This window comes from Pleurodeles waltl, chromosome 5, assembly GCF_031143425.1.
Source record: "Pleurodeles waltl isolate 20211129_DDA chromosome 5, aPleWal1.hap1.20221129, whole genome shotgun sequence".
Taxonomy (NCBI): Eukaryota; Metazoa; Chordata; class Amphibia; order Caudata; family Salamandridae; genus Pleurodeles; species Pleurodeles waltl.
Genome location: NC_090444.1, coordinates 330,815,615 through 330,836,850, shown reverse-complemented (window position 1 = coordinate 330,836,850; position 21,236 = coordinate 330,815,615).

Here is a 21,236-nt window from a genome sequence, read left to right as displayed (position 1 = left end):
GGTTTAACAGAGTAGGCTTCAAAATGTTAGTGGTTGTGCCTGTTGTTTTTATGGGCCCAGTTTTGTTTACCGGGACCAGTGAGCCTTCTTCTACCCAACCTGTCAGTTTTCTAAGCAATAGTTTGCCTAAATATTTTGCCTCCCTGTCCAATAGGGCAATCAGCCGATAGTTTGAGGGTAGTGTTTTCGACCCTGCTTTACATATCAGAGCTTTGATCGATCCCTGCCAGCTATCTGGGATAACCTGATCGAGAAGGATGTGTTTACACAAGGAGGACAGATGTTTAGCTCAATGGTGAGAGTTCTGTTAGAAAATCACTTGTGGTATGCCATTAGGTCCTAGGGTGCTGTGGCAACATCCAGAAATGAACATTTTTTCCACATCACGCAAGGGCATTCCACCTCTCGGATTGAGGATGTTATTCTGTGGTGCCTCTATGATGACTTAAGGCACCTATGCAATATCTGGAGATAGGTAGACCAGGTGGCTTCTGAGATGTTTGAGGATGAGGATGCCACTGAGAGCCTGAATCTTGCTTCACCAATCTCCAGAGCTCTCTAGTGTCATTTCTTGTGGAGGCCTGTAAAAATGTGGCAGCACAACCAGTCTGCATTGACTTAACTGACTCCAATGTGGCTTTTTCATACAGTGATCTCAACTTGGGGAGGGTCACCCCCCATAAAGTCAGATTTGGACTGTTTTGGAGTAACCAAGATGCATGGTTCAGCTTCTTTTTTGCTGTAATAAGTTGAGCAAAGTCCCAACTGGGCTAGGCCAGGCGAGGGCTGGAATAGGAGCATTTGAAGCTTCATGAGACTGGTTTTGATCATCTAGGAGGAGTACCTGAAGTTGGCCCCACTGTTCCAGAGGGTCAGGGGCTGATTAGCATACAAGTGCCCATTTTGCCTAGCTTTACATTCCACCTGCCCAATGGATCTTCTTGATCGGGAAAGCCTTCTGTAGTTAATAGTGAGGGCCATATCTATGTCCAGCTGGGCCTGGTCCTGCATTGAACACTGTAAATGTAAGAGATCCTGTGACGTTGGTGGTCGCTTTCCAGTTGGGTTTTGAAATAGTAGTGGATGTTCATTTGAAATAGGGCGAGGGACACAAAAGTGTAATCGATAATAGAGTTGGAGGTTGCCAATTGGTATTTCTAGGTTGATGTGACCGTTCAAGGATCTCAAACCCAGGTGCTCCATGTCATTGGCAAATAGCCAACCCCTAACATCCTTTCTCTGTGAGAATGGTTGAAATGAAGGTATGTGGCAGGGTTGATCGTGTATGTCTGTGATTTGGTCTTGTGTTGCAGCCTGCAGCAAATTCATGTTGATGTTGCCAGCTATGAAAATGAGGGAGCCGTGTTTGAAGTTGTTAGAGTGGTGATGAAAGCCAGTAAAATGTCAATTAATTCTTGCTTCCCAGCAAGCAAGGGGTGTATGTAGATGTTTATAAACAACAAAGGGAAAGGTAGAGCACTTGTTGGTAAGCATTATGTGAGCTTTACAGCTTGCAAGTTAGGATGATCGATGTTGATCGCTTATATTTTAGCATTGCTTTCAGCCACTATGTAGATAGCAAGACACCCAGGAGGGCTGCCTAGCATGTGAGTTTTGACTGCTGGTTTGCTGAATCCCCATAATGCTGGAATTTCTAAAGTCTCTAGGCCCAGGTCTCTTGAATATTGGCAAGTGGAAGGACTTAGGGGGTCATTCTGACCTCGGCGGTAAAAGGCGCTTACCGCCGGTCAGAAGACCACCATAACACCGCCCCGGTCGCGGTAAACCGCCACGGTAATTCTGACCCGCAACTGGCAAACCGCCAAAAACCCGACATCAACAAAAGTCCGCCACACCAACGGCCAGCGCAAAACTGGCGATGACCAAACCTCCACCGTCACACCAACAGAAATACGCCCATGCCATTCCGACCCACAAATCCCCGCAGCGGTCTTTCAACCGCGGTATTCCATTGGCGGTACACACCGCCGCGGTCAAAATACACACACCTTTACAAAACACTACCACATTGGACAAATCAAAATACACACACCTGAGACACATACACACACCACTCCCTCACACCCAATTAAATATAAAACACACACCCACATCACCCACAAACCCTTACGACCACAATTGCGACTGGAGGACAGAGAGAGACAGCACAGCATAGAGTAGACCATCACACAGAGGCAAATCGCAACATCACCCCCACAATTTCCACGCACAAAACACCATACACCACCACACTCACCACACTCTACAACACATACACCACCCCTCACCTCATCCACACCACCCCATGGCACCCCAAAGACACCCCAGGTTCTCTGACGCAGAACTCAGGGTCATGGTGGAGGAAATAGTTTGTGTAGAGCCCCAGCTCTTCGGGGCACAGGTGCAGCACACCACCATTGCCAGGAAGATGGAGCTATGGAGCAGAATAGTGGACAGGGTCAACGCTGTGGGACAGCATCCACGCAATCGGGACGACATCAGGAAGTGGTGGAACGACCTACGGGGGAAGGTGCGTTCCATGGTATCAAGGCACAACATCGCGGTACAGCGGACTGGCGGCGGACCCCCACCTACTCCCCCAGAATTCACAGCATGGGAGGAGGAAGTCTTGCACATCATGCATTCTGAGGGCCTCGCAGGAGTAGGCGGAGGAATGGACTCTGGTAAGTCAAATCTCCACTACTTCATTCCCCCCACCCCACCTGCATGCCAAATCATACCCCCACCCTCACCCCCACCCCCATCACACCAACTCCTTGCAAATGGCTCACCATCACAACCCACCCATCCCAAAACCTAGCCCTGCATGCGTCCCCAAAGCATGGACACCCATCACCAAAGCATGCCCACTGCACACACCCATCACCCCGACAAGCCACCATCACAAAAGCCCCCACAAGGGAATGCCAGCACTCGGGTACACGGCCACCCACCCATTACACGAAATGCCACACACAGAAGCAATAACCATACTCTTATACCCCTGCAGGACCCGAATGCCACCACACCGCCACAGAGGGTCCAGAGATGTCCATCCCACCCCCAGAAGAGGCCCCCAGTGATGACAGCAGCTCTGTCTCCCTGGACCCAGATGACCAGCCCGGCCCATCGGGGACCTCGGGACAGTCGGTTCCCCACAGACAGCCACAGGCTACACCAGACCTACCCCCCTCTGGGAACACCAGCACAGCTCCCACCCAGCGGGCCCATGCCTCTGTCTCCAGGGCACGTCAATCAGCGGTGTGTCCACCACTACAGGACACCCAGGTTGACCCACCACCCCAACAACAACAGGGACCTGGGGGCAGTGGTAGTGGGCACAGCGTCCAGGGGACAGAGGCCCAGGGAAACAGGGGAACTGGGAGGGCTGCTGTGCGACAGGGGGGGAGACAGGCCCAAGGAACCGACTCTCCAAGAGGCCCTCTCCTCCATCATGGGAGCATACCACCGCTCCCAGGAGACGATGGCTCCGGTACTGGCCAGGTTCCAGGAGATCCAGGTACTGCAGGAGGAACAGTACATGGGGTTCAGAGAGGAACTGAGAAACATTAGTTCCGCAATGGGGACCATCGTCGTGGCCCTTAACCAGATAGTCACCACATTGCGGGACCATGTGGCACCACAAAGGGCCCATGTCACTAGCATGGACCAGGAACAGCCTACCACCTCCGCCGGCGCTAGTGGACAGGAGGCCCCCACACAACGACAGGCCACCAGAACCCCACCTCCTGCAGAAGAAGAACCACCCCGCAAGTGGTCCCCGAGATCTCACAAGAAGACAGAGTAGGATGCCAGGACCCCCGCCAGCAAAGGATACCCCCTGATGTCATCCCACTGTCCCACATTGTCACCCTGTCCAACCTTGAACTGCCCCTGCTCCATCCTTCCACAGGCATATGGACAATGCACCTGTGAGACTGAAAACTGGACTCTGCCATGGACATTACTCCACCATCACCGTTTTACAATCATGTTCCTAAATGTAGCACTTTAATAAAATCACTTATTGCACTTAAAAAATCTGGAGTCTGCTTGTATTTTGAACAAACGTATTAGACATAACGGTGCAAAAATGTTCAGTTACATTGTGATGACAACATACCACTGTCACACAGCTGTAGTCCATGGGCAAACAAAGCAGAGGTCACGCAGTGGGGCCCACAGCTCTGAAAACGGAAGGGAAAGTCACAACTCAGTTAACAGGAACTGGGGGGAAACTCAGACAGTAGAGAGGCAGGAGACTTTAAGTAAATGTAAAATGGCGGGGTTGATTCGTACCTGTGTGCTACTGAAAATACTGTTGTATCACTGTGTCCCTGTTGTCTGTGTCGTCCCCGTCGTCTTCCTCCTCTTCACTCTCCACAGGCTCCACAGCTGCTACAACACCACCATCTGGACCATCCTCCTGCAGGAAAGGCACCTGGCGTTGCAAAGCCAGGTTATGAAGCATACAGCAGGCCACGATGATATGGCACACCTTCTTTGGTGAGTACATTAGGGATCCACCTGTCATATGCAGGCACCTAAACCTGGCCTTCAGGAGGCTGAAGGTTCTTTCTATAATCCTCCTAGTTCGCCCATGGGCCTCATTGTAGCGTTCCTCTGCCCTTGTCCTGGGATTCCTCACTGGGGTAAGTAGCCACGACAGGTTGGGGTAACCAGAGTCACCTATTAGCCACACACGGTGTCTCTGTAGCTGTTCCATCACATAAGGGATGCTGCTATTTTGCATGATGTACGTGTCATACACTGACCCAGGGAACTTGGCATTTACATGGGAGATGTACTGGTCAGCCAAACAGAACACCTGGACATTCATCGAATGATAACTTTTTCTGTTCCTGTACACCTGCTCACTTTCACTGGGGGGAACCAAAGCCACATGAGTCCCATCAATGGCACCAATGATGTTGGGGATATGTCCAAGGGCATAGAAATCACCCTTCACTGTAGCCAAATCGCCCACCTCAGGGAAAACAATGTAGCTTTGCATGTATTTCATCAGGGCAGACAACACTCTGGACAAAACCTTAGAAAACATAGGCTGAGACATCCCTGATGATATGGCCACTGTTGTTTGGAATGATCCACTTGCCAAAAAATGGAGTACTGACAGAACCTGCACCAGAGGGGGAATCCCTGTGGGTTGGCGAATGGGGGACATCAGGTCTGGCTCCAGCTGGGCACACAGTTCCTGTATAGTGGCTCGGTCAAGTCTGTATGTCAGTATGACATGTCTTTCTTCCATTGTCGACAGGTCCACCAGCGGTCTGTACACAGGAGGATTCCTCCATCTCCTCGCAAGTCCCAGCGGACGGTGCCTAGGAAGGACAACATGGAGCACAGAGTCAAGCAACCCACAGGTACGTACCCACAGCTTGCACAGTACACGATTCGCTATGCATTGAATGGCTTGTATGATTGGCAATGCAAGGCCTAGGCCTGTGTGACGCTGTAGAAATTAAGCAATGTGGGCCCTTGAAATGGCGGCTGCCTGACCTGTGAAGTGTGACAATGGGATGTGAGGTCAATGCGCTGGCGTGGCACACTGTGGCGGTAGGCGGTCGAAGACCGCGGCGCAAAGTAGCATTGGTTAACATTGAACCCTATGGGTCTCATGAGCCAATGACGATGTGCGCCGGCGGTCGCGGTACACACCGCCGCGGTACGCACCGTTGCGGGCGTGACCGCCATTTTCTATCTGCTTAATCACTCGAGACCTGATCATCCACAGGAGAGGACCTATACTGCAAGTGCTGCTGTGACCTCGGTCTGGAAGATACAATGGCTGCTGCGACTGGGGAAAGGGCCCCTGCCTTCACATCTGAAGAATTGGAGAAACTTGTTGATGGGGTCCTCCCCCAGTATGCGCTACTCTACGGTCCTCCAGACCAACAGGTAAGTACACAGGGAGCATGTTGTATGGGCTATGCCTGTGTTGAGTGGGGTGGATGTAAGATGGTGTGGAGCGGAGCGAATGAGGAATGCAACGCACAACAGATGAGAGCATGTGCCACATGGCAAGGTTGGGGAGGGGGGGGCCACTCACATCGACCATGCAGAAAAGTGATGATATTTCTTTTCCCACCCTGTCCATGTCACATAGGTCAGCGCCCATCAGAAGATCGACATTTGGCGTGCCATCGCCAAGGACGTCCGGGCCCTGGGGTCCACAACAGACGGGGCACCCACTGCCGCAAGAGGTGGGAGGACATCCGCCGCGGGAGCAGAAAGACCGCCGAGGCTCTGCTGGGGATGGCCTCCCAACCTAGGAGGGGTGCCACACGGCAATTGACCCCCCTGATGTCCCGGATCCTGGCGGTGGCCTACCCCGATTTGGATGGGCGCGTGAGGACATCACAGCAGACACAAGGGGGTGAGTCTCAGCACATTCTGCTATATTAGCGCACAGTGGAGGTGTCTGGGTGGGGGAGGAGGGCTGTGGCTATCTCTAGGCCAGGGCGGTTTCTGTAGGCTAGGCCCCTCCATTAGGCATGGCCCTGTGCCCCCGCCCCCCACCTCTGTAGGGTGCTAAGTACAGCTATCCATGGCCCGTGCTCACCTATGTGTGCAGTTGTCCTCCATAGACTTGTAGGCCAAGTCACAATAATTGAGTAGTGTCCCCCGAGTGCGCGGCGTAGTGCAGGGGGCTTCTGTGTCTGTCCTCTCCGCCAACGGTGCCACCAATGCATGCACTCAACATGTCTTTCTTTCTTCTCCCCCCCCTTTTTTTTGGTTTTCCTGTTCATGTGTGCATTAGCATCATCAGGCGGAGGAGAAGTGGCATTGGCGCACGAGGGAGCTGCATCTCACATGGCCCCGGAGGGCCCTGCAACCGACTCCGAGTTCACCAGTGAGACGGAGGGCGAGGGGAGCTCCACAACGGGGACCCGTGGAGACGTCAGCGACACCGACATGTCCTCGGAAGGGAGCTCCCTTGTGGTGGCGGCAACATCCGTGCCCACTGCAACAACAGGTACAGCCGCCACCCAGCGCACCAGCTCCGCACTCCCAGCAGCCCCTCAGCGTTCGCCCGTGCCCGCTCGGCCAGGAAGCCGGGCATCTCCTTCGCCCCAGGCACCTCAGGCCCTGCCCCAGTTACCCCTGCTGCCCTCAGTGCGGAGATCATTGACCTCCTCCAGACGCTCATTGTTGGGCAGTCTACCCTTTTGAATGCCATCCAGGGAGTGGAAAGGGAGGTGCATCGGAGCAATGCATACCTGGAGGGCATTCATTCGGGTCAGGCTGCCCATCAGTGATCGTTCAACGCTCTGGCCTCAGCACTGACAGCAGCCATTGTCCCTGTCTCCAGCCTCCCTCCTCCAACTCCCTCCACCCAGTCCCACTCCCCTGTTCCTCTGCCTATCCCAGACACACCTACAGACCAGCCTGCACACACATCAACACCCAAGGGCAGCTCATCCAGACATAAGCACCACAGATCACACAAGCATTCACACAAGCAACATCCACATGCAGACATGCCACTGCCTCCTCTGTGTCCCCCTCCTCCTCGTCTCCCTACTCCATCCCTGTGACGTCTCCACTCACACCTGCATGCACACCACCATCAGCCAGTACGTCCATCACCAGCACACCCACCAGAGCACTCCGCACACGTGCAGTCACCACCCCCACTGCCATTTACACGTCCCCTGTGTCCTCTCCCAGTGTGTCTGTCACCCCCTCTTCCAAACCACACAAACGCAGGCAGCCACCCACCCAACAGCCATCCACCTCACGACAGCCTCCGTCACAAGCACCTGCACCCAAAGACAGCACACTTGACTCTCCTTCAACCACATCCTCTTCCTCCACTCCCATACCCACTGCACCTACCCTTCCCATTGCTCCTAAAAAGTTTTTCCTCTCCAAAATTAACCTCTTTGCATCACCTGACCCACCCCCTCCATCTCGTAAGAGTCCAAACAGCACCTCAGCCACCACAAGCCCTGCACCTACTAGGACCATAGTTCAGGGCTATTGGAGTCCACCAGCTACTAGGGCCGGAACATCGGCCAGCAGCAAGGGGACAGCCAGCCCACCCCTGGGAAAAGAACCAAAAAAGGGAAGGGCGGGCGCGACAGGCCTGAGACGGCTGCCCCCAAGGACACTACCCTTGCACCGTCACCTGGCACATCCCCAAAGGGAGGCAAGGGCCCCAGAGATTCAGCGAAGGAGGGCAAGGGCAGCAGGGCGGACAAGTCCGGCAGCAGGCGAGATGCCCAGGAGGGCCCCACCAGCCCCATTTCGGGTGTGACGGAGGACACCCACGGACCCAGGACTTCAGCACAGGAGGGCCCCGCTAGCGAAAGGTCGGATGGCGACTGAGCGGGAATTATTGGCCAGATCTGGTACCCTAGGAACAGAAGACAAGCACCGCTGAACAGGGCCCCGCCAAGACAAGCACCGCTGAACAGGGCCCCGCCAAGACAAGCACCGCTGAACAGGGCCCCGCCAAGACAAGCATCGCTGAACAGGGCCCCGCCGAGACAAGCACCGCTGAACAGGGCCCCACCAAAACAAGCACCGCTAAACAGGGCCCCGCCACGACAAGCACCAATAAACAGGGCCTGCCGTGACAAGCACCGCTGAACAGGGCCCCGCCGTGACAAGCACCGCTGAACAGGGCCCTTCATCTCAAGCACCGCTCCGCTGGGCCCTTCATCTCAAGCACCGCTCCGCTGGGCACCGCCGTCTCTGAACTGCTCCGCTGGGCCCTTCCTGTCAAGCACCGCTCCGCTGGGCCCTTCATGTTAAGCACCGCTCCGCTGGGCACCGCCGTCTCTGAACTGCTCCGCTGGGCCCTTCCTATCAAGCACCGCTCCGCTGGGCCCTTCATCTCAAGTACCGCTCTGCTGGGCACCGCCGTCTCTGAACTGCTCCGCTGGGCCCTTCCTGTCAAGCACCGCTCCGCTGGGCCCTTCCTGTCAAGCACCGCTCCGCTGGGCCCTTCCTGTCAAGCACCGCTCCGCTGGGCCCTTCATCTCAAGCACCGCTCCGCTGGGCACCGCCGTCTCTGAACTGCTCCGCTGGGCCCTTCCTGTCAAGCACCGCTCCGCTGGGCCCTTCATCTCAAGCACCGCTCCGCTGGTCACCGCCGTCTCTGAACTGCTCCGCTGGGCCCTTCCTGTCAAGCACCGCTCCGCTGGGCCCTTCCTTTCAAGCACCGCTCCGCTGGGTCCTTCCTGTCAAGCACCGCTCCGCTGGGCCTTTCATCTCAAGCACCGCCTGCCCATTGGCAGGGCCGGATCTGTGTCGGGCAGGGCTTCACGAAGCACTCTGGCCAACATGCCTCCTCTATAACCAGTGGAGTCTGTAATCCACCTGATGGACTGTGGCTTTGCACTTCCCAGGATGTGACAGTGGTCAACCCACCCACTGTAGAGACTTGAGAGACTGTGGCTTTGCACTCCCCAGGATGGTACAGTGGGCAATCCACCCACTGTAGAGACTTGAGAGACTGTGGCTTTGCACTCCCCAGGATGGTACAGTGGGCATGGAGGCCCCTCGTGGATCTGGCGTCGTGGACTCATGTGGCTGAGGTGCCCCCCCTTCCCTTCCCCCTGAGGTGCCTGTAGTTTTATTATCTGATGCCCCAGCAGTGTTCTCTCCAATGGAATCGGGTCTCGTGTGTGGGCTTTGTCCATGTGTTTATGCACATTGGCCCACGAACAATGGAAGGTAGCCAATATGTGCCGGACTTTTGGGCTATGTATATATTGTTCATGTTGTAATATATGTTATTTAGATATTTCATATTTCACTTAACTTCAAATATGCTATAATATACTTCAATTTTAATGATCAATTTATTTTGTCTTTGCATTATTCCGGGGGGTTTGGGGGGTGTCACTCTGACTTGTTGCTCTGCATTGGTGTGTAGGGATTTGGGGGGGGGGGGGTGGGGGGGTGGGTGTGTCGCGTATGTGTGTGCCCGTAACCTTTTCTTCTCCCTCCTCCCCTGTGTTGTAGGTGCAGTACTCACCGTTGTCGTCTGCGCCGGCATTCGTGCTCCTGGTAGAGGAGCAGGTAGACAATAGCTGATAGGATGTTTAATTCGGGTTTCATGCTGTCCAGATTCCTCGTGGAGTGTATAGAGGTGAGGATTTTCCCATTCGTAGTCTGTTTCCGCCGTGTTTTTATCGGCGGGGCTCCCGCACCGGAAAAGGTGGCAGATTGGTGGGTCGTGATAGTGTGGGCGGTACATTGTCTGCCGCCTGTCTGTTGGCGGTGACCGCCGCGCTGTTTGTTTGTCCCGCCATGGCGGTCGGAGTGTTAAAGTGGCGGGCTGTGTTGGCGGTTCCCGCCAGGCTCAGAAATCCATTTTTTTTACCGCCTGCCTGTTGGCGGGTTGGCCGCCGCTTTAACACCGACCGCTAGGGTTGGAATGACACCCTTAATGTAGGATAAAAAGTGTTTCTCGTCAATGTTGGTGGCAAGCCTTGTATGTTCCATGTACAAATTGAGAAACTTTCGTTTGGATTCCAGTCAAATAGAAATGTATTTTCTGAAAATTTCCTGCACCTATTTGCATCTGGTAAGAAGCCATCCGGAAGCCAAGTCCAATTATTTGTGGCATATTGAGTTCGACTTTGTGGCCATTTTGCCTTGTTGTAGCCATTGGTATTGGTGCCTTGGCAACTTGTAGTTGATACCAAAGGCCTCTGAGTGCCTCTAAGAACTGACACTGGCTGGATTTGTTAACGGGCATCCAGCCCCACAGTTGGGTCTCGCTTGCTGAATTCTTGTGGATGGATTGGTGGAGAAAAGCCTTCCCTGGGGCTACATAAAAAAATGAGTATAGGGTTCAAGCTCTTGGTGGGAGATATCAATGCCCCATTTTGCAAAAGCCAGCTTCGTCACCCATACTTGCTCTACAAGCAAGGGGATTGCCCAGCTAATACCTGTGGCTTCTTTCCTACCAGGGCTTGAAGGGCTTAAAAAGGTGACTTGAGTGTCTGATGACTTACTATGCCTTAGAGAAGAAATGTCCTGCACCATGAGGAACATTGCACCTTTGTTGATTATGCCGAATCGCCCCTGTGTTTTGTATTCGTATTTTGGTGTGAATATAAGGATGCAAAGTCTTTCAGGTGTACTGCCTGCCTTCAGAGTTGGTCACTTACTAGAGAGCATGCTGTGAGCTGCAGAAGGTAGCAATTTTATGGTGACTTGGGGAATAGGTCTTGCAATCGGTTTTGCATAAAACCAAATTGTGGAATTTATTTCTTAAGACTCATAAAAGCTCAGGATAAGACATTCAATGATTTCCATACTTTAAAAAGGGGACAGGTTTTTTAAAGCATTGCAGTGCTTTTGCACCACACAAGAAAGTTGCAATCATTAAAGTGTGATTTCTCAAGCCATGCAATCAATCAATCAGTATTTGTAAAGCGCGGCTATTCACCCGTGAGGGTCTCAAGGCACTGGTGGGGAGGGGAAGGGCCTCATCTGAACTGCCACGTCTTGAAGTTCTTCATGAAGATGGTGAGCGACAGGCTTTGTCTGAGGTGCCAGGGGGTGGTTTTCCAGATGCTAGGGATGGTGGCCATCTTGGTGGAGCAGAGGGATCTCGCGTGGTTGTGGAAGGAGACGCAGTGGTTCAGGTAGGCTAGTCCTGTGTTGTGTATGGCCTTCTACGTGTCGGTGAATAGCTTGTCGACTGGTAGCCAGTGGAGGGTCCTCAGGTGTTGGGAGATGGGTTCTTGGCGATGGAGGTCCTAAATGAGTGTGGCGGCGGCGTTCTGGATGAGTTGTAGGTTTTTGATTTTTCTAGTTGAGGTACTGGCATAGAGGGCATTGCTGTAGTCAAGCTTGCTAGTGACTAAGGCGTGGGTGACTGTCTTGTGACGGTCTGCTGGGATCCATCTGAAGATCTTCCAAAGTTTGCAGATTATGGGCCTGATTACAACTTTGGAGGAGGTGTTAATCCGTCCCAAAAGTGACGGTAAAGTGACGGATATACCACCAGCCGTATTACGAGTCCATTATATCCTATGGAACTCGTAATACGGCTGGTGGTATATCTGTCACTTTACCGTCACTTTTGGGACGGATTAACACCTCCTCCAAAGTTGTAATCAGGCCCTATGTGACAGCAGGAGTAGGCGACTGAGTTTACCTGGTAGGTCATGGATAAGTAGGAGTCGAGGATGATTCCTAGGTTGCGGGCATGCTCAGTCGGTGAAGGGGGGGCACTGATGGATGTGGGCCACCAGAAGTCGTCCCTAGCTGAGGTGATGATTCCAAAGATGATGAGCTCAGTCTTGTTGGAGTTGAGCTTCAGGCAGGTTTCTCTCATCCAGGTGGCGATGGCTTCCATTCCTGGGTGGAAGTTCCTTTTGGCCGTGTCCTGGTCTTTGGTGAGGGAAATGATGAGTTGTGTGTCATCTGCAAATGACACAATGTTCATACCATGGCTTCTGACTATGGCAGTGAAAGGGGCCATGTATACGTTGAACAGTGTGTGACTCAGTGAGGATCCTTTGGGGACTGCGCAGTTGACTCCTGTGGGTCTTGAAGTGTAGGGATGAAGTCTGACCCTCTGCATCCTCCCGGGGAGGAAGGAGTGGATCCATTCCAGGGCTCTTCTGCGTATTCCTATGTCATGGAATCTGGTACACAGAGTGCTGTGGGAGACCGTGTTGATAGCTGCTGAGAGGTCAAGGAGTATAAGCGCTGCGGTGTGGCCATGGTCTAGGAGTAATCGGATGTCATCAGTGGCTGCCAGGAGGGCTGTCTCCGTGCTGTGGTTGCTGCAGAAGCCAGACTGGGAGCTGTCCAGGGTATTCTTGGCCTCAATGAAATTCCGTAGTTGTACGTTGATTGCTTTCTCCAGTACTTTGGGGGGGTAGGGTAGCAGTGAGATGGGATGGAAATTCTTTAGTTCTGAAGGGTCCGCCGAAAGGTTTTTTAAGGAGAGGACATATTTTGGTGTGTTTCCAGTCCTTGGGGAAGGTGCCAGTGTTGATGGAGCAGTTGATTGTGTTCCGGAGCTCGGGGGCGATGGATGCGCTGGTTCTGATGTATATGTGGTGTAGGCAGGGGTCCGTGGGGGCTCCGAAGTGGGTGCTGTTCATTATGCTGACTGTTTCCTCTGTGGTAAGCATGGACCAGCTGTGGAAGCTCTGGTTGCGTTCTGGGGGGTGGGTCGGTCACAGGTTCCAGTGGCAGGATTTTCAGGGAGGAAGCTGTTGCAAATGTCCTGGATTTTGTGGTGGAAAAAGGTGGCGAGTTTGTCACAGAGGTCCTGTGTGGCCCTGAGTGGCTTGATAAATCAAGAGTAATGCAATGTAACACAAATCGCAATGTTGTGCTATCCTACCCCAGGGAGACATTTCATGGGTGATGTGTGGGTGTTCCCCACGCAGCACCCTTGGATTTTGATGCATTCCTAGATTTATCACGAGTTGTAGGTCTGGGAATGCGCCAATAAAAAGAAATCTCCTTGTTTTTTCCTCATTCAATGTATGCTGCACTTTGCAGCACACCTAGAAAGAGGACAATGTCTCAGGGGATTGTTTTTGTGCATGAAGGAGCTCCTTCCTGCACAAAAACAATCATGCTTACAACGCAGGTACCCTTGCACCATGGTGGAACAGTGCCTAAGTTGGAGCTAGGCAGCTCACTGTACAATATCACTGAGAAACAATGCAGGAATGTGCCATATAATGTTGGATACAGCACTTTCCTGCCCTTCCCCTGTTACACAGAGCAGACCAGCAAGGTGACTTGCTGTGATGTGCGCCTTTTTGATAAATGTGCTCTATGATCATAGCGTTTATTTATACATGCCATGGGGGGTTCTGTGCTAGCATGTGGAGGTGATATTAACAACTTCAAAACCACTTAAACTTTTTGGAAGAGACCCTTGTCTGGGTAATGTAGTTTTAGGGTGTCTTTCGCATAAAAATCTAACTTTTCATAAAGCAGTTCTCAACTAATACATTTTCTACAGTTCACACAGTTTAAAGGAATGTTTTCACAAAACAGATAGTAGTGAAGTTACAGAACTTCACTGATACCGAGCAAGAAGATAACTGACATAAAAAGAGAGATATAAAAAATAAAACATCAAAATAGGAACGTAAATGATGTAGCATTTTAGAAAACTGAAAATATATACCATCTTTAGAGGCTATTAAAATGTATGTGCATTTTCAAATTTACAACATGAATACACTTTAGCCATAATAGTTATGATGAATGTTGTGAATTTGTTTACGAAACAATATGATACATTTTATGTCTGTTGGGTTTTGGCAAACATTATACTTGGCATAACACTTAGGCTCTATTTTCATAAGCCTCCTAAGAACAACATTGTTAGAAATGGGGTCTCTAGTTGGCAGAAGTGTAGGAGGCTGGTCTGGCTTTTAGTGGGTACCTTGTGGTACTTACACCTTGTGCCAGGTCCAGTTATCCCTTATTAGTAGATTAGTAGTGTTCTAGAAGCTTAGGCTGATAGAGGTAGCTATAGCAGAGCAGCTTAGGCTGAACTAGGAGACATGCAAAGATCCTACTATACCACTTATATCATATAGCACTATATAATAAGAAAACACAATACTCAGAGTTACTAAAAATAAAGGTACTTTATTTTAGTGACAATATGCCAAAAGTATCCCAGAGGATATACTCCCTTAGGAGGTAAGTAATATACACAAAATATATGCACACAAACCACAATCAGGTAAGTAACAGTTAGAAAAGTAGTGCAAACAATGTAGAATCACAATGGAATGCAATAGGGAGAAAATAGGCCTAGGGGCAACACAAAGCATATACTCCAAAAGTTGAATGCGAACCACGAATGGACCCCAGGACTAGTGTAGTGTGTAGAGGGTCACTGGGAGTGCAAGAAAACACTAAGGGTGTCCAAGATACTCCACCCCAAGACCCTGAAAAGCAGGAGTAAAGATACCTTACTACCCCAGAAAGACAGTAAAGTCGAGATAGGGGATTCTGCAAGGACAACAACTGACTGCAAAACACTGAAGACGGATTCCTGAACCTGAGGACCTGTAAAGGAAGGGGACCAAGTCCAAGAGTCACGCAAGTGTCCGGGAGGGCAGGAGCCCACTAAACCCCGGCTAAAGCTGCAAAAGGGCTGCCTCTGGGTGGAAGAAGCCGAAGATTCTGCAACAAAAGAAGCTGCCAGGAAGTTCTTCTTTGGTCAGAAGATGTCCCACGGAATGCTGGAGGATGCAGAGTTGTTTCCATGCAGAAAGACCGCAAACAAGCCTTGCTAGCTGCAAGAGTTGTGGTTGAGGATTTTGGGTGCTGCTAGGGTCCAGGAAGGACCAGGAGGTCGCCTCTTGGAGGAAGAGACAGAGGAGGCACTCAGCAACTCAGAGAGCCCACTCAGAAGCAGGCAGCACCCGCAGAAGCACCTGAGCAGGCACTTAGAAGATCTGAGGACAGCGGTCAACTCAGAGTCACAAAAGAGGGTCCCACGACATCGGAGTCCAACTCAGTGAGTTGGGCAATGCAGGACGGAGTACTGGGGACCTGGGCTAGGCTGTGCATGAAGGAAGTCTTGCAAAAAAGCACAGAAGCCCGAGCAGCTGCAGTTCACACAGTGCACAGGATTACTGTCTGGTGTGGGGAGGCAAGGACTTACCTCCACCAAATTTGGACAGAAGGGCCGCTGAACTGTCAAAGACACTTGGACCCAGCTCCTGTGTTCCAGGGACCATGCTCGTCAGGATGAGAGGGGACCCAGAGGACCGGTGATGCAGACATTTGGTGCCTGCGTTGGCAGGGGGGAGATTCCATCGACCCACGGGAGATTTCTTCTCGGCTTCCAGTGCAGTGTGAAGGCAGACAGCCCTCAGAGCATGCAGCACCAGGAAACAGTTGAGAAAGCCGGCAGGATGAGGCGCTACAATGTTGCTGGTAGTCTTCTTGCTACTTTGTTACGGTAATGCAGGCGTCCTGGAGCAGTCAACGGTTGATCCTTGGCAGAAGTCGAAGAGGGAAGTGCAGAGGAACTCTGGTGAGCTCTTGCATTCGTTATCTGGTAAGATGCCCACAGGAGAGACCCTAAATAGCCCACAGAGGAGGATTGGCTACTGAGAAAGGTAAGCACCTATCAGCAGTGGTCTCTGACGTCACCTGCTGGCACTGGCCACTCAGAGCGGTCCATTGTGCCCTCACACCTCTGCATCCAAGATGGCAGAGGTCTGGGACACACTGGAGGAGCTCTGGGCAGCTCCCCTTTCCTTTGTCCAGTTACGCACAAGATCAGGGCTGGGGGGGGTCCCTGAACTGGTGTAGTCTGGCTTATGCAGGGACAGCAGCATCTGTACCCTTCATAGCATTTCCAGAAGCCTGGGGATACTTCTTCCCAGGCCCTTCACACCTATTTCCAAAGGGAGAGGGTGTAATACCCTCTCTCAGAGGAAATCCCGGGGGGGGAGAAACCTGGCTGAGGAGTTGGCAGCAGCAGTAGCTGCAATGGAGACCCCAGAAAGTTAGTTTGGCAGTACCCGGCCTCTATGCTGGAGATCCGGGATGCATGGAATTGTCCTCCCAATACCAGAATGGTATTGGGGTGACAATTCCATGATCCTAGACATGTTACATGGCCATGTTCGGATTTACCATTGTGACGTTACATATAGGTATTGACCTAGATGTAGTGCACACATGTAATGGTGTCCCCACACTCACAAAGTCTGGGGAATTTGCTCTGAACAATGTGGGGGCACCTTAGCTTCTGCCAGGGTGCCCACACACTAAGTAACTTTGCACCTAACCTTCACCAAGTGAGGGTTAGACATATAGGTGACTTATAAGTTACTTAAGTGCAGTGTAAAATGGCTGTGAAATAACATGGACGTTATTTCACTCAGGCTGCACTGGCAGCCCTGTGTAAGAATTGTCAGAGCTCCCTATGGGTGGCAAAAGAAATGCTGCAGCCCATAGGGATCTCCTGGAACCCCAATACCCTGGGTACCTAGGTACCATATACTAGGGAATTATAAGGGTGTTCCAGTGTGCCAATCAGAATTGGTAAAATTAGTCACTAGCCTGCAGTGGCAATTTTAAAAGCAGAGAGAGCATAAACACCGAGGTTCTGGTTAGCAGATCCTCACTGATACAGTTAGGCACCACACAGGGAACACATATAGGCCACAAACGTATGAGCACTCCGGTCCTGGCTAGCAGGATCCCAGTGACACATATCAAACACACTGACAACATAGTGTTTCCACTATGAGCACTGGGGCCCTGGCTAACAGGATCCCAGTGAGACAGTAAAAACACCCTGACATATACTCACCAACAGGCCAAAAGTGGGGGTCCAAGACTAGAAAGAGGCTACCTTCCTACAACAACTGATTAGAAAACCATCTCCCAAGACTTGGGAGCTTACCAAAGTTCCCAAGACAGGATGGGCCAAATCATCACCATGTTGGGGGAAAATCAAAGGCTAGAGAGGGAACACCACCAGGAAGTCATGCTGCAGTGGCAGGCACAAAATGCACACATGGCTACCATTGCAGGGGTGCTGAGTGATATCAACACCACCCTGAGTTCATTCTCCACACAGCAGCTGGCCCCCTCCACTAGCAATGTTACATCATGTTACATCTTCCCCTTCTACAGCTGCAACAGCTAGTAGATTGGAGGCCCTGCCAGGAGAATGCCATGCCTCAGACACCCCTCCCTCTGTAGTTGAAGAACCTCCCTCACAAACGTGGACGTCCATTCAGAGATCCAGCAGGAACAGATGCCAAGACCAAACCCACTGCCGGGAAGTGAACATCTCCTGATTTGTCACCCTTGGGTGCCACAGAAACACCCTGTTGACTGTCCGGAAACCCTACTCCATTTTCTCATGGTGCATGGACACTGGACTTGTGTAACCAACTGGTGTAGCAGCTACCCTGATGAAATCATCCACCATGACTTCGCCCATCACTTGACAAGCACAATAAATCATACTTGAACACAACAACTATATGACCTTTTCAATCCATGTACAATAGCCATGCTTGCCAACTGTGTTCTGGTGATGCCCCACGTATCGAACAGCCAGCGTAATGCTCATCATACGGAGGCTCCCTCAGCAGGAGACACATTACTACAGAAATGTCAGAGGACAGATGTGTAAAAGGTTGAAATCCAGGTTTACACTATTGAATAGTCAGTATTGCATTCAGGAAACAGAGCATGACAGAGAGTATCAACTGGATGTAAGCTATGGTGTAACAAAAAGCACATACACAGGTTACAGAAGTCAGGCACATGGTAAACTATCTACAAAGCTGGGGCACACAGATAGGACCTCTGTATAATCACATATAGGTTCTTCACATACCCATACCATAGCTACTAAGGGCCAGATGTAGCAAGGTATGCTTTTGCGACTCAGAAATTGCGAGTCGGTGCGGAGCATATGCGGAGCATATGCAGAATGGTGTCTCAGACACCTTCTGCGAATCGCAAGGGGGTCGCAAAGACCCACCTCATTAATATTGAATATAAAATGTGCGACCCTCTTGAAATTCCCTGCACTCACAGGGATGGTGGCCTGGCCTTAAAGGAAAACGAGTTGCATGACAAAAGAAAAAATGAAACCATTTGGTTTAGTTTTTTCAGAGTAGGCAGTGGTCCATTAGACCACTGCCTGCTCTGAAAAAATATTTTGGGCGACATTCACAAAGGGGAAGGGGTCCCATGGGGACCCCTTCCCTTTTGCGAATGAGTTAGCACCCACTTGACATGGGTGCTAACTGCGAATTGCTTTGCGACCGCGTTCGCGGTCACAAAGCAATTCTGCATCGCAGTGTGAATCGCAAATAGGAAGGGAACACCCCTTCCTATTTGCGAGGCAATGTAAAGCATTGCGTAGAATTTCGCAGTTTGCACCATGAAAAACGGTTTGTACATCTGGCCCTTAATCACATATCCCATGGAACACAGAAAGGACAATACAGAGGAGCCCAGTACAGAAAATATACACTAATATTGGCCCCATACCTGTAGGATTGTCATGCACATTGGACTGCAAAGTTAGAACAAAAACACATCTAGGTTCCATGGCCATCACAAAGTACTGCACCCATTGTGAAGTGAGAGGCAATGATCCAAACGTTATACATGTGCCAGAAACTTCACCTGACATGTTATTCACCATTTGACATCCTCCTGAAGCTCACAGGCAAAGAAAAGGACTAAGGGGGTTATTTCAACTTTGGAGGAGGTGTTAATCCGTCCCAAAAGTGACGGTAAAGTGACGGATATACCACCAGCCGTATTACGAGTTCCATAGGATATAATGGACTCGTAATACGGCTGGTGGTATATCCGTCACTTTACCGTCACTTTTGGGACGGATTAACACCTCCTTCAAAGTTGTAATAACCCCCTAAGTATTTACCATCCCACTTTTATGAAGGATAAACTCTCAAGGTACCACTCCACTGAAACTAATCTTATGTTACCAGGTAACTGTCAGGTACACCTCTTATGTCTGTCAGCTATTACCATTGGCTTCTGACAGTGAATACCTCAAGCCTAGGTTGCAGAGTCAAACAGGATCTATCTAAATCAGTGAGTGGAAGGAAAAGAGGATAAAAGTTTGCACGAAACATATCTCAGATCTGAGAAGTCTTTACCAGAAGTGTATGTTAGCATCTGCTCTAAAAAGCAGAATAATCTGTCCTGTACACATTACAATCTATCAGTCTGCATCCACAACTCACAAATTGGAGCTCATTATCCCCACTGATGAAGCAAGAAAGTAGGTGTAATGGCAGCCATCTACTTCCATCACATTCATCACAACAAAAGGTCCACTTCACATACCTGTATGTCAGTTGAAGTACTGACTGATGAGATCTACCCTAGAGTCATCTGCTCATTCTTCCTCTTTCTCTTCATCGCATGGCTTATCAGCATTCCTAGCTACAGGTCCAGCTGTCTCTCCCTCATCTGCTATCAATGGCATCTGACAACTCAAGGTTAGATTGTGGAGCAGGCAGCAGGCAATGATTACTTGGCATACCTTGCGGGGCGAGTAGAGGAGGGCTCCTCCAGAAGGGTCTAGGTACCTAAACCTTGCCTTCAGGAGCCTAAATATCTGCTGTATTACACACCCTGTCCTCCCGTGGGCCTCACTGTAACAGAGATTCCCTGGCGTGGTTGGGTTCCTCAATGGTGTCAACAGCCATGGACGGTTTGGATAGCCTGAGTCACCTATGAACACAATGGCTGAACACCACAAACATGTATGTGGGGCTTGCTATATTGTGATGACAGGAGATGTAAATCACAAACACCCACTACAATGGAAACGTACCAACTAGCCAGGCCCTCTCTGTGTAGAGTTGTATTATTAGCTGTGGGGCATTTCTGTTTCACATGATGTAGGAATTATGCACAGATTCTGGATACTTGGCTGTGACTTGTGAGATGTACTGGTCTGCCAGACACACCACCTGAACATTGATAACATGGTAGTTTTTCCTGTTCCTATACACCTGCTCATTGGCACTGGGAGAGACTAAGGCTACACGAGTGCCATCAATGGCTCCTACCACAGGAGGAGTGTGTACCATATCGTAAAGGTCTGCCTTCATGTAGGCAAAATCTGCTCAGTGGGGAAACCTTATGTAGCTGTCCAGGTGTCTCAACAATGCACACTGTACATCCTTGAAAACCAGACTGAACATGGGCTGAGACATCCCTGCTGTTAAAGCCACTGTATTCTGAAAAGAGTCTGTGGCCAGGAAGTGTAGCCTTGAACCATGGGAGGAATGCCATAGGGATTGTGAATGGCAGGCATCAGCTCTAGTTCCAAATCACTATATAGATCCATGATGGCATGAGGACTAAGACAATGTCTGGATGACATGCCTTTCCTCCATGGTGTCCAGATCTACTAGTGGACGTTACACTGGTGGTCATCTCACTCTCCTCCTGCAGGATAACTATGTGAAGACAAGTGAAAATAGTATGAGTTATGCATTATGTACATATCACATACACTTTTATTGTTTCCTCACACCTAACACCTGTAGAGGATGCCTAGCACATCTGACAGAAACAGAACAACCCACAGCTATGCATCCGATTTCACCGTCCTTGGCGCAGATTGCCAAGTATGACAATAGGATTGTATATATGAGACTACTGTTAGAGTATATGTGTGTAAGTCTTACCTGTCCTGCACAAATCACACATATTTTTGGGATCGATCT